Source organism: Myxocyprinus asiaticus, chromosome 4 (assembly GCF_019703515.2).
Source record: "Myxocyprinus asiaticus isolate MX2 ecotype Aquarium Trade chromosome 4, UBuf_Myxa_2, whole genome shotgun sequence".
NCBI classification, from domain to species: Eukaryota; Metazoa; Chordata; class Actinopteri; order Cypriniformes; family Catostomidae; genus Myxocyprinus; species Myxocyprinus asiaticus.
In genome coordinates this window covers 3,483,985-3,496,993 of record NC_059347.1, presented here as the reverse complement: position 1 = coordinate 3,496,993, position 13,009 = coordinate 3,483,985, and positions in this window count along the sequence as shown.

Here is a 13,009-nt window from a genome sequence, read left to right as displayed (position 1 = left end):
CAAAAGGTTTTGTTTGCAAAGGTCTCTTGGCTTTTTGTGTATTTGTTAAGTAAACGTCTGTTTTTCTTTATCTGGTGCTACTGTGCGTGAGTAACATTCAGCACAGTTTTAAATGCATTTTAGAGAGTGTTGATGTTTAACTTAATTGATTTTACCTCAGAAATGTTTACATGGAAATAAGTATGTAATATTTGTAATGCTTATAGGCTTGACTGATTTCTCAGTTATTGATCATCAAAGGTGTTTATCTTCACAACTTTATTATCTGTTATCTGTAAATAAAAAGCTTAGTTAGCTCTTCAGTATTATAACAAGCGCACCTGCAGGTCTCCGTGCAGAGCACGAGCCTGTAATCTGACACCGCATGTCAGCGAGAGACTCCCTCGTTTTAATATGACTGCATTTTGCACTTATATAATGTAATGTGTATAAGTGTTAGCCTGCATGTGATGACACTTGACCATAAGTTACTCATGCTCAAAATAAAAACATCACAGTTAAAACATCTTTGTCAAATTCACAACAACACAGCATAATGCAGCATTTGCTGATACGAATAAAATGTGCTATAAATGTTCCTTTGTCAATACATTCAGCTGCAACTATACAAACATCTCCTTAGCATTTACTGTTTCAGCAGCATGGACTGGAATCATGCAGGTCTGTGTCAAACGGCCCGCACAAGCACAAGTTGCTTATTTGCCAAAGTTCTGAAGTTCATGGAATTAAATATATTCAGAAGTTATGTTTGAGGTCAATGAAATGAGGCTGCAATTTATTTTGTGCTGTCTTTGCGATGTTTCCGAGATGACAAGCACTCTCTCGGATTCTGGTGTTCAGAGCCACTCTCCCAGATTTACATGTATCCAAATATAACATATGCGGAACATTGTAAGCTGTCACAACAGGGGTGAGGCCAGAAATCTCCAAATGAGTGGACCTTGGTGAAACAGGGTGCATCTCTAGTCTGTGCCTAATTTCATCGTGAATATAATTAAGTGTGCCCCTTTCCTCAGCCTTTATGGGTCAATATTCACTCATTTACACTTAGCCTAATACTTAGAGTTGCATAATTACATGTACAATAATAATAATTATTTGTTTTTGAACAATTATTAAGTTTATTATTAAAAATGTCCTGGTTACTTTCATAACCTCCATTCCCTGAGGGAGGGAACGAGATGTTGTGTCGATGTAGTGACACTAGGGGTCACTCTTGGGAGCTCCAAACACCTTTGCTTTTTTGAAAAAAGGCCAATGAGAATTGGCGAGTGGAATTTGCATGCCACTCCCCCGGACATATGGGTATAAAAGGAGCTGTTATGCAACCACTCATTCAGGTTTTGTGCTGAGGAGCCATGACCAGGTCCTGGCCAATTTAGCAGGTAGTTCAGCGTTGTGGCAAGAGGGACACAACATCTCGTTCCCTCCATCAGGGCAAGGAGGTTATGAAAGCAACCAGGATGTTCGCTATCTGTCACTCACTCAACGTTGTGTCAATGTAGTGACACTAGGGGTCCCTATACAAAACGCCACAACTATCTGAACTGTGTTACGTGAACTGGCAGTGTGTGATGAGCAGACCGCTGTGTGCCTCGTAGCCAGTGCACCAGACCATCACGTAACCTCCCCCAACGCTCTTATGAGCGTCGAATGGTCCATCAGGAAAAAGTCGACTGCCCAACTATAAGGACAGGCTAGCCCAGCTGAGGCCTCTTTCCCTCTCTTTTCTCACCAAAAAGAGTGGAATTTGTTACTGACTGGGAGCCATATGTGTCTGGGTCGGGGGGTGTTCCTCCCAAGGGGAAGACACTGCGGAGACCACACCATGCCCAAAAAGGGGGGGGGGGTATTTTGAGTGGAATACATCACATGGTCTTACCGAGTCTTGTCGGAAGTATGTCATGTGGAGAGATCCCATGGTAGGTCCTACCGGAAGGGAGGAGTTTCTACAGAGCATGGCGACTGGGGGCAGAGGGGCCTCTGCTAAAGGAAGATGCAGTTTGCCAACAGGGAAACGATTTTGCAGAAGATATCACATGGGGTCGCCTTCGGAGAACCAGCACATGTGGAGCACCTACCTCTGTACAGGGCGTACCAAAGCGGGCAGTGAGAGGATTCCCGGGAAGCAAACAGGTCTACCTGTGCTCGACCGAATCGACTCCAAATTAGCTGGACCACATGAAGGTGGAGTCTCCACTCTCCCCTGAGGGTAGCTGCTGTGTTGAGGTCGCCCAGGATGTGAGTGGCTCGTAGCGACTTGAGGCCCTCTGAGTCCAGAGGAGGAGACGGAGGGCGAGTTGTGACATACAATGGGATCATAGACCACCTTGGCGGTTGATGTATGCTACTGTCGCTGTGTTGTCCATCCGGACCAACACATGGAAGCTACCGTCGCTGTGTTGTCCGTCCGGACCAACACATGTTTGCCCTGGATCAATGGCCAAAACTTCCGCAGGGCGAGCAGTACTGCCAACAACTCTAGGTAGTTGATGTATCAATGCAGCCGCGGGCCAGTCCAGGAGCCGGCGGCTTTGAGCCCATTGCATACGGCGCCCCAGCCCATCTTGGAAGCGTCTTTTGTAACCACGACGTGCCTGGAGACCTGCTCTAGGGGAACCTCTACCCATAGAAATGCAAGGTCGGTCCAAGGGCTGAAGAGGTGGCGACAGATTGGCGTGATGGATGCGCAATGTGTCCCGCGGCACCATGCCCATCTCGGGACTCGTGTCTGAAGCCAGTGCTGAAGTGGTCTCATATGCGTCAACCTGAGCGGTGTGGCCGCCGCTGAGGATGCCATATGCCCCAGGAGCCTCTGAAAAAGTTTCAGTGGAACCACTGTCCTCCATCTGAACACCTTCAGACAGTTCAGCACCAACTGTCATCGAGACTGAGTCCAACTCCAAACCAAGAAAAGAGATGCTCTGAACCAGGGAGAGCTTGCTCTTTTCTCAGTTGACCTGAAGCCCCAGTCGGCTGAGGTGTAGGAGCATGAGGTCCCCTGCGCACAGCAACTCTCGAGAGTGAGCTAGGATCAGCCAGTCGTCGAGATAGTTGAGGATGCGGATGCCCACTTCCCTTAGCAGGGCAAGGGCTGCCTCTGCGACCTTCGTGAAGATGGACAAGTACAGGTTGAAGGGGAGGACCTTGTACTGTATGCCTGGCCTCGAAGGCAAACCGCAGGAAGGGTCTGTGTCGAGGTAAGACCGAAATGTGGAAGTACACATCCTTCAGGTCTACCGCCGCCAACCAATCTTGATGCCGGACGCTCACTAGAATGCATTTTTGTGTCAGCATCTTGAACAGGAAACTGTGCAAAGCCCGGTTCAGTACTCGCAGGTCCAGGATTGGTTGCAACCCACCGCCTTTCTTCGGTACAATGAAGTAAAGGCTGTAGAAACCTTTCTTCATCTCAGCTGGAGGGACAGGCTCTATCACACCCTTGCGTAGAAGGGTAGCGATCTCCGCATGCAAGGTAGCGCCGTTCTGAACCTGGGTGGGCGCCTGGCAAACTGAATCGCGTAGCTGAGTCAGACGGTCTGGGTCAGCCATCACGACTGGTTGGAAAGTGCGAGCCATGTGCCCAAACTCTGTGCGAGGGGGACCAAAGGGATGATCATGTCAGACATACCAGCGGGTGGGACTGAGAGACCGCGCTGTGACCTTCATTGCCCAGAGAGCGAGGTCGGTTGCCGAGCGCAGTTCCTGCATCAATCCCGGGTCAGAACTACCCTCCTGCAGTTCTTTTAGCGTCTTGGCTTGGTGTACTTGCAGGAGAGCCATGGCATGCAGGGCGTAGGCAGCTTGTCCAGCGGCACCATAGGTCTTAGCCGTCAGGGACGACGTAAACCTACAGGCCCTGGACGGGAGCTTCGGGTGCCCGCTCCAGCTGGCGGTGCTCTGCGGAAACAAGTGCACCACGAGCGCCTTATCCACCTGGGGGATCACCGAATACCCTCTGGCCGCTCCACCATCGAGGGTAGCGAGAGTGGGGGAGCTGAAAGACCGGGACGGGGCAGTAAAAGGTGCCTCCCTCGATCTTGTCAGCTCCTTATGCACTTCCGGGAAGAAAGGAACAGGGGCGGGGCATGGCCGTGGGCGGCGCCCCGAGTCCACACACCAATCGTCGAACTGCGAAGGTTCAGGGGAGAGTGGAGGGTTCCACTCTAGCCCGATGCTCGCGGCCGCCTGGGAAAGCATGTCCATCATATCCGCATCAGCCTGGGACTGGGCGACCATTCCTGAAGGAGGAAGTCCAGTTGAAGCTTCTGCGTCCAACTGGACGAGCCCGCTCTCCGATGCTGCGCTCGATAACTCGTCTTCTTCCCGGGCTCCAAACGAGAGGTCGAGCTCGCCCTGATACGAGCCGGCGATCTCATCCGAGCGCCTGACCAGGGTAAGCGAGCGTGCTGGGGAATGGGAGGTCCGTGGGGGGATACCCGGCAGAGGTGGTCCCATTGAGGTCCCCAAATCGCCCCCAGTGCTAACTGGCACGGCCTCATACCCGTAGGTAGAAGGACTGAGGCGGGGAGTCGCTGGGGTGGCTTGCTTTCTTACGAATGCAAGCCGTGACCGCAACATTGCCATGGTCATGTTCTCACAAAGAGGACAAGACCCATCCACGAACAATGTTTCCACATGGGCAGTGCCCAGACACGTAAGACAGCGATCGTGGCCATCAGAAGCAGAGAGATAACGACCGCAACCAGGAATAACACACAAACGGAAAGGCATCTTTAAAAAGATGTTCTGTGTGTGCCGCTTTTTTTAGAAAGAAAATATACTCTTTTTAGAATATACTCTTTTAGTTGTTCTGCCGAAGCGCCCAGGGGTGTTCTCTGCTCTCCATGGGTGCAGAGGGGAAGAAGCTGCTGAAATGCGCCGTAGAATCCAGCAGATGAGGTGAATGAACTTCGCGGATGAATTCAGCTTCAGTGAATAGAACCGCTCAGCTCCAAAGAGAAAATCTGAATGAGTGGTTGCATACCAGCTCCTTTTATACCCGTATGTCCGGGGGAGTGGCATGCAAATTCCACTCGGCAATTCTCATTGGCCTTTTTTCAAAAAAGCAGAGATGTTTGGGGCTCCCAAGAGTGACCCCTAGTGTCACTACATCGACACAATGTCAAGTGAGTGACAGATAGGGAATTTACCTTAATAGGTAATATTGATGCAGGTTAGAATATTGAAATGGCCATAGAAATTAATAAAATAAATTAAAATAAGAGATATTGCAATAAACGTTATTATTATACACTTTTCAGTCCTCCTCCTTTGTACAGGTGTTTGCTGGGTTTCCTGAAGCACTAAGAAGAATGTTAGTAGCACTTAGGTAGTACTTAATCTCTATGCATTTCCCAAAAGCATCGTTATCTATGTAAAAACGCTTGTAAATTAATGAGAGCTTTTAACCACTCTTAAGTCCATTAAGTGCAATTTAAATGTATCTTTCTCGCATCTTTCACAGTTTATCAGAGACAAAGGAGCATTGCATAAATTATATTAATATATTTTGATCATTGGAAAGCCATTGTACACTGTTTTAGAGGATATAAAAGTGTGAAAAAGTCTCCACAATCTGTGCATGCAACATGATAGGTCTAAATTTGATCTAAAGATAAATCTAAATTTACATGACACATAATACAGTATCTTTGTGCATCTGTTCAGTTTCCAGCCAAGAAACAGCACAGGCTACATGAGATCCCCTTATTATGATGCAATGCTCATCATGTACATTCACATTACATGCACTCCTTGCGTCACTATTGATTAATCTCTTTCAGCTGAGCAAACATCTGAAACCCTGTCTTTCCAAAGCCGTAATAATTTATTTAATTGAATTCTGTAATAGTTAATAAATTTAGGCACCTCGACAAGGTTACAAAATACTTCCAAGTTTGTTAGTATTTCCACATTATTTTCATGTTGAGAAGACAAACTCCTGGACATATTGGCCAAAGTTTCAGCACCTTTGGACTGGACAGCTCCTGTAACAAAACACTTAAGTTCAACTTTATAACGCATGATCTACGTGCTGGTTTGGGAAACAGGCGTTACTCCATCGTAAAATAACGAGTGATGTTAGTTAAGATGATTGTAAAAGCTTAAGTTGCAACGTTATCAGGAAACCCAGCCATTGGCTATTTTCCCAAAGATCGAATTTTAATTAAGCTGACAACTTTGGCTCACGTTCTGGGCTTCGTGGAACTGCTGCAATGTCACAAAATATTTCTTCTGATTAGTAGTCTATGTAAAATAAGAGGTCTGATGAAAAACGCGAGCAAATCAGATGTTCTATTTAACAGCTCTCCTATAGAGTTGGGGAATGTTACATACAAATGGAGGATAAAGAGTAGACAAGCACAGAATAGAAACTTCTTGTTCAAGAACCATTTCTGAGGACGAAGAAAGATAAATGTATCTGTGTATCACCAAGAAGAACTATATGCAGTCTGATGAACTCTAATAAAAGTAGTTGAATTCCAACTTCCATTTCCTGCTCTTCTTCTCGAACACCTCAACCCTGGCTACTGAAAAAAACTTAAGAATCTGACATTTCTGGTGATGAGGATGTGATGGAATGATGGCTGAAAGTAACGGACTGGGTGTTTGCAGAACAGCGTGAGTTGGTTATTTGTCATCTCCATTAAAAAACCTTTGGGTGCTAAGGGCATGCCTGACTTATTTGCGCAAATTGTTTTGAGTCACGGTGATGACCGGAGATATTTTGGAAACTACATTGCTTGTGTTACAGTGTAGGAATTTTTGTTAAAGTCATAATGGTAAAGGGAAAAGTTTTAGTAGCCGATGATTCAGTTCAAACTACAGAGAAATGCGGTAAAGGTGTTCCTGATGTCACTCTATCTGAGTTGACAGATGTTTTATCAAAATATTTAAGAGAATTCATGAAACTGGACAAAATTGAGGCAGAAATGATTGCAAAATATCAAATTAAAGTCCAAAAGGGTGAAATGTGGTGTCCAGATGATATCTAAAAAGCATGGGGAAAAATTCAGTGGATGAAAGATAGAGATTCAAGAAAAAACCCATGGATTATGATTGTTTTTTCACACTGTAGAAAGTGGGAAAATAAAACAACTAAAGGCAATTATGAAAGAGATAAACATTGTTGGGAAAGTAAGTTAAAAGGAATTCAAATCCGGTGTGGTGAATTAAAAGATCAGCTGAAACAGAAATCTCCTGACATAACTAAAAAGTCACGAGCATTTGAATCCGATTCTGACAGTGATTTGCTGATGCTGATTATGTCATAAACCTTCATCCATTCCATATCAAATTTCAAAGAGTAATAAATGGTGATGATGGAAAGGAGCAAGTTAAACAACATAAAGTTCAAGTTCCTAGTTCAACTGAATGCAGATATGAACCTCTGACTCCAAAAGAAATACATGATTTGTCTAAGGAAGTAGGAAATGTTAAGAAAGATCCTTGCTATGCACTGATCAAATTAGAAGCACTAAAAGATATTTATAGTATATCTGTAAAAGATGGATATAGCATTGTGGCTGTCAATTTGTCAGTGGGAGACAGGAGAGAATTGAAAGTACTTCTAGGAGAAATCTTAGACATGACTGAAATAGACATGGATGCTGAAAAGCAAGAGTGGAAAACACTAAGAGCATGGTGTATTAAAATCCAACAACAAAAAATAGACTAGGGTAAACAGAAAACAGATGAGAGTGTTGAAGACTGCTCTGAAAGAATGTATGATACATGTTCTATGCATTCTGGAATCCTTTCTGATAGGGAACCAGAAACATTTCTAAAATTAGTTGGCAAAGAAGGACTCTTCATTTCAATGTGGCTTAATGGGTTAAGGCCTGAAATTCGGGCTTGTTTGAAATATGCCGGTCTAGGTACTCCATCTGACTGTGCTTTAAATGTGGAACAAATGTTGCTCAAATTGATAATCAAACATCTAAACAAATTAGAGTTATAGTATCTGGCAATCCTGAATCAGTAAAAATAGGAAGACATGAAGTTACTCCAAAACCTCAACAAAGATGATCTCAACTAACTGACATATGTAGATATTGTGGTAAAAAGGTCACTGGGCTAAGAAATGTAAAAAGAAAGAGAGAGACCAGGCTGCACAAGGCTATCGTTCATTGCCTTACAATCCTTCTAACTTTGACATGATTGCTCAGTTTGTACAGCTGTCGCCTGATGTCCAGCAGCAACTGCTGAGGGCAGTCCCAATAGCCAAGGGGTCAACACAATTGGGAAACTAGATCATCCCTCTCTCAGGGCCCTTGAGGGAGTGGTAATCTGCAAGCTAGATGGCTTGTATGTAAGGGCACATATTCAAGACATTGAAACTGATATCAACTTTTTAATTGATATTGGAGCTCAACTGACAGTGCTGCCTTACACTTACTCTCTGCCATTATCCTCATTTGACTGATGACAAGACTGAATGTGGTCTTCTTGATATGGAACCTGTCATTTTTTAATGGCAAATCCCTGCCTTGTACAAAACAATATAATTTAAACCCAGCTGCAGTGACTGGTATTCTGCCAGTGATTGAGCAACTAGAACAAAAAGGAATTGTCATAAAAATTAACAGCACCAGTAACAGTCCAGTGTGGCCTGTGAGAAAGCCTGATGGATCATGGAGACTTACGATAGACTATCGTATAGCTAATCAATACATAGACAAAGTAACTCCTTTAGTGGGAGATCCTTCAACTATTTTTAGCATTGTTGATCAAAAACACAAATTGTTTTCAGTAATAGATATGGCAAATGTGTTTTGGTCAGTTCCAATTTCTGTGGAAGTTCAACATTGGTTTGCTTTCATAGTTCAGTGTCAACAGTTCTCTTTTACTCGATTACCAGAAGGGCTTCACAATTCCCCTACTGTATATCACCAGGCATTAAAAAGACATTTGGATGAATTCAAATCAACATCTGCTATTATTCAGTACATGGATGATATTCTGATCTGTTCAGAAGATTCAGAACTACATGAAGCTGATGTGAAATGTTTGCTTGATTTTCTATATATTAAAGGACATAGAGCAAGTTTGAAAAAGGCACAGCTCTGTCAATTGGAGGTTTTGTATTTGGGACATTGCTTAACTCAAGGTGAGCGTAAAATCACCCCGAGTCGCACTGAGGCTATTAAAGCTCATCTGCAACCAAAAACAGTCAGAAATTTGAGATCCATTCTAGACCTGTGCAACAACTGGATAGAAGGGTATGCAGAGAGGACACAACCTTTAACCAGAATGCTTAAGGATAATCCCAGAGCACAAGATGATGGACCTTGAGAGCCAATCAGCATTTCAAGATCTAAAACAAGCTCTATGTTCAGCACCAGCTTTAGGCATTCCTGATAGCAAAAACCTTTCATCCTACATGTGAATGAACAACATGGCTACATGACTGCAGTCTTGACTCAGGAATGGGATGATCAATTTAAACCAGTGGGCTATTACTCGCAACAGCTAGATTCAGTAGCTCAGAGTTGGGGGCCTTGTTTATGATTAGTATAAGCAGTCTACCTAGTGCTTCAAAGTGTTAAACCTATAGAGCTAGATCAACAACTAATTATTGGTTGCCCACATTCAGTACACGCTCTAATTACAATGGGACGCACGGCAAGGGTAACTCTTCCGCGATGGACTAAGTGGTCAATTGCTTTAGAACTGCCAAATATTATTGTTGAAAAAGCTACTTTATCAAATCCAGCAACATTGCTCGCACACTCAGATCCTTTGCTTGATAATCATGATTGTGTAGAAATAGTGCAAGCTATGATAATAGACGAACACTTCCCATAACCAATACAGAAATAACTCTGTACACTGACGGGTCATCTGTGGTGGTGGATGGAGAACGAAAAGCAGGATGGGCTGTAACCACTGACTTTGAAGTGTTGGCTAAAGGTTCCTTACCTCCCGGTACATCAGCCCAACATGCAGAATTAATGCAGCATCAAGTTTTAAATGCGTGGGGACCTCCTCCAGAGTGGGGACACAGCATTGTGCCAAGACAATTAGTGTATGTTAAGAAATTACAACATGCAGGTTTAGAACCTCGATGGGAAGGTCCATTTAACATCCTTTTAGTCACTCCATCAGCAGTTCAATTAATGGGTAAACCTAGATGGATACATATTAGTCATTGTACAATTGCAACATGGACTGAGAATGAACAGGGTGATCGCTGTAGACTGGAGTCATGAGAAGAACTATACCTTTTAGTGGTATGGGGGTCACCCTCATGATGAAGATAGGTTGTGGGCTATGGGATAGCTTACACCATGTCTACAGTTTAGTCTACATAGCTCTTCTCAGAACTTTTTAAAATCTTAGTTAGAACTTTTTAAATCTTAGTATAACATCTCAAATTCATCTCAACCTTGATATAATAATTTCCAAGTTACTTGTGTGTATCTTCTTTCTCCTTATAGGAGACATCCTAAATCCTGGTGACACCTGAAGATTGCACCTGTGAAAGAACTCACAAAAATTTCCTCTAACAACGAAAACTGATTAAATGGACAATTTACAATTTTCCAAGTTTTCCAGATAATCACCATTTTCTGTGATAATTCTGTTATACTAACTGAGGCTATGTTCTTTATAGTCTCTAAGATTAAAGTTATATTTCTTTCTGAAAATGTTGCAGCAAGTATTACCATCCCAAAAATGTGAGATTGATGACCTTGCCAATAGCTTACATCCACCTAATGCTACGATGTATGCTCATCAAAGCAATTACTGGTGGAAATTGTTAAATCATTCATCAAACGTTAATGGGGTTTCTAACTGCTATGTGTGTGCTGATGTTCCACATTCATTGGCTAATCCATTTTGAATGAAACCTGTACCTTTTTGAATCAATTACACTTATTGTGCAAGTGTAGTACTACATGCTGACGATCACATCGACTATTCTCAGTTTTTAAGAATCCTGAGAAATACAAAAATCCTAGCAGAAATCATTATCAAGAATGTTCATCCTTATGTGATAAGCACAAACTACTGGATAAATCTTCGAAACGTGATGGAGCGTATCCACAGCCTATATCCGTGGTATGGTACCGTATACAATGCTCATACGATCGACAATATTAGTATGGAATGAGAACAGTTTGCTAATTTAACAATTAAAGGTTTTTCACTTATGACACCAGAAATGCAAAACATCAGATTAGTAGCTCTTCAAAATAGGGCAGCTTTAGACTACCTCTTAGCTAAAGAAGGTGGCGTTTGTGCACTGATAGGTGATCAGTGTTGTATGTATATTCCAGATGTTCAACAAAACCTGACAGATGTATTAACCCATATGACAGCACTGAGAAATGAAATACAAGCTCTGAATTCCAATGTCAAACCTGAAGGTTTCAATCTCATCAAATGGTTAGAAAACAAGCTGAGTCCACAACTTTGGGAAATTGAAAAAAAAAAAACAGTTATATTTTTACTAATCTTTATTAATTGTTTTACAGTTCTTTTTAAATGCATTGTATTACTCTTCATTAATATGCTCAAGAGATGTTTGGCCTATGTCAAATTGCAACCAACTTATCAAATATGAATAATGCTGAGTGTGATCCCTTGTTTACTTTGTAATCTTAAAACTATATTATTGATAAGTGCTAATACAAAGAATGAAGGTTATGACCTGTCATGCTTTGACACGTTGAAGGAAAGAGTGTGGACTGGCCATCCACCCCCTTTATTGAATGATTAGTATGTTATGAATGTATGCTTGCTTAATTAATCATTTGGGCTTAACTAATGATTAAGAGGGGGGAAATAAAGAAAACACAGAATGTAATGCTCTATGTATATCTGTTACTGACAAGAGTTTAGGCACTGCTCTCTGTAAGGTCAGGGACAAAAGGGTCAGATAGGGTTCTACTCCTATTTCAGAAGCTTCCAAAATACAACCTGCACCTCCCTGCAGCAGGGTGCTTTGCGTCTTACCTTGTTTGTACATATGCTAAGAAGAGAGTTGCAAAGGCATGCATAAACCTGTGTATATAAAGCACCTATTCTCACTTAAGCATTAGATGGATGGAAACAATGGACAACAGATGAAGTTAGCAATGACGACGAAGACACAGATAAACATCTCTGTGTATCACCAAGAAGAACTATATGCAATCTGATGAACTCTAATAAAAGCTGTTGAAGTCCAACTACTGTCTCCTGCTCTTCTTCTCAAACACCTCAACTCTGGCTTCTAAAAAACGTAAGAATCTGACAACACACACAGTGAATCAGAGACACACATTGACGGCTTTTCTTTCATCTGTTTTCCAAAATATAATGTGTGCTTCTTCAAATGTGCGTATTTGTGTCAAACAGAATTTTTTGTTTGCTGATAACTTCCAAAACAGAAGGGCTAGAATAAAAAAAATCTGTTTCTTCTGAATCCATATTTTTTCGTATTATTATTATTCTGCCCTAAAAGAGTATGGGCAGCCAAAACCATAAGCCCTAGAGACACCAAACTTGGCAGGATGGCCCCAAATACCAACCCCCCACCCCCCACCCCCATCTTCTTGAGGTCACGTGCTAACATGTTGTTACAAGAACAATTTGATAACTCAACAAAAATGGCCCCCAGCAGCCAATCAATATTTAGCAGCTAATAACTTGCGTTGTGAATGGTCAATCGTTATGAAATTTATGGTGCACTTACAGGTTGTCATAATTAGGCTGTTCTGTATTTGAAATTAGGCTGTTTATTAATTAATTATTTGGGCGTGACCCTAATTTACTAAATGGCCTATATCTTCTGAACGCAAGATCCAAACTTTACAAAATTTGGAATACTTTGATATCCGAACATTTTGAGGATGCATGCACAGTTTTGTCCAGTTCTGCCAATAGGAGGTGGTACAACTAAATTCTGTTTTCACTTTGCAACCGTTTGTGTAAAAAAGTTGGAATTTGGCACCCAAACTGCAAACTGCGTGCTAACATATCATTACAAGAACGATTCGACAAATCAACAAAAATGTCC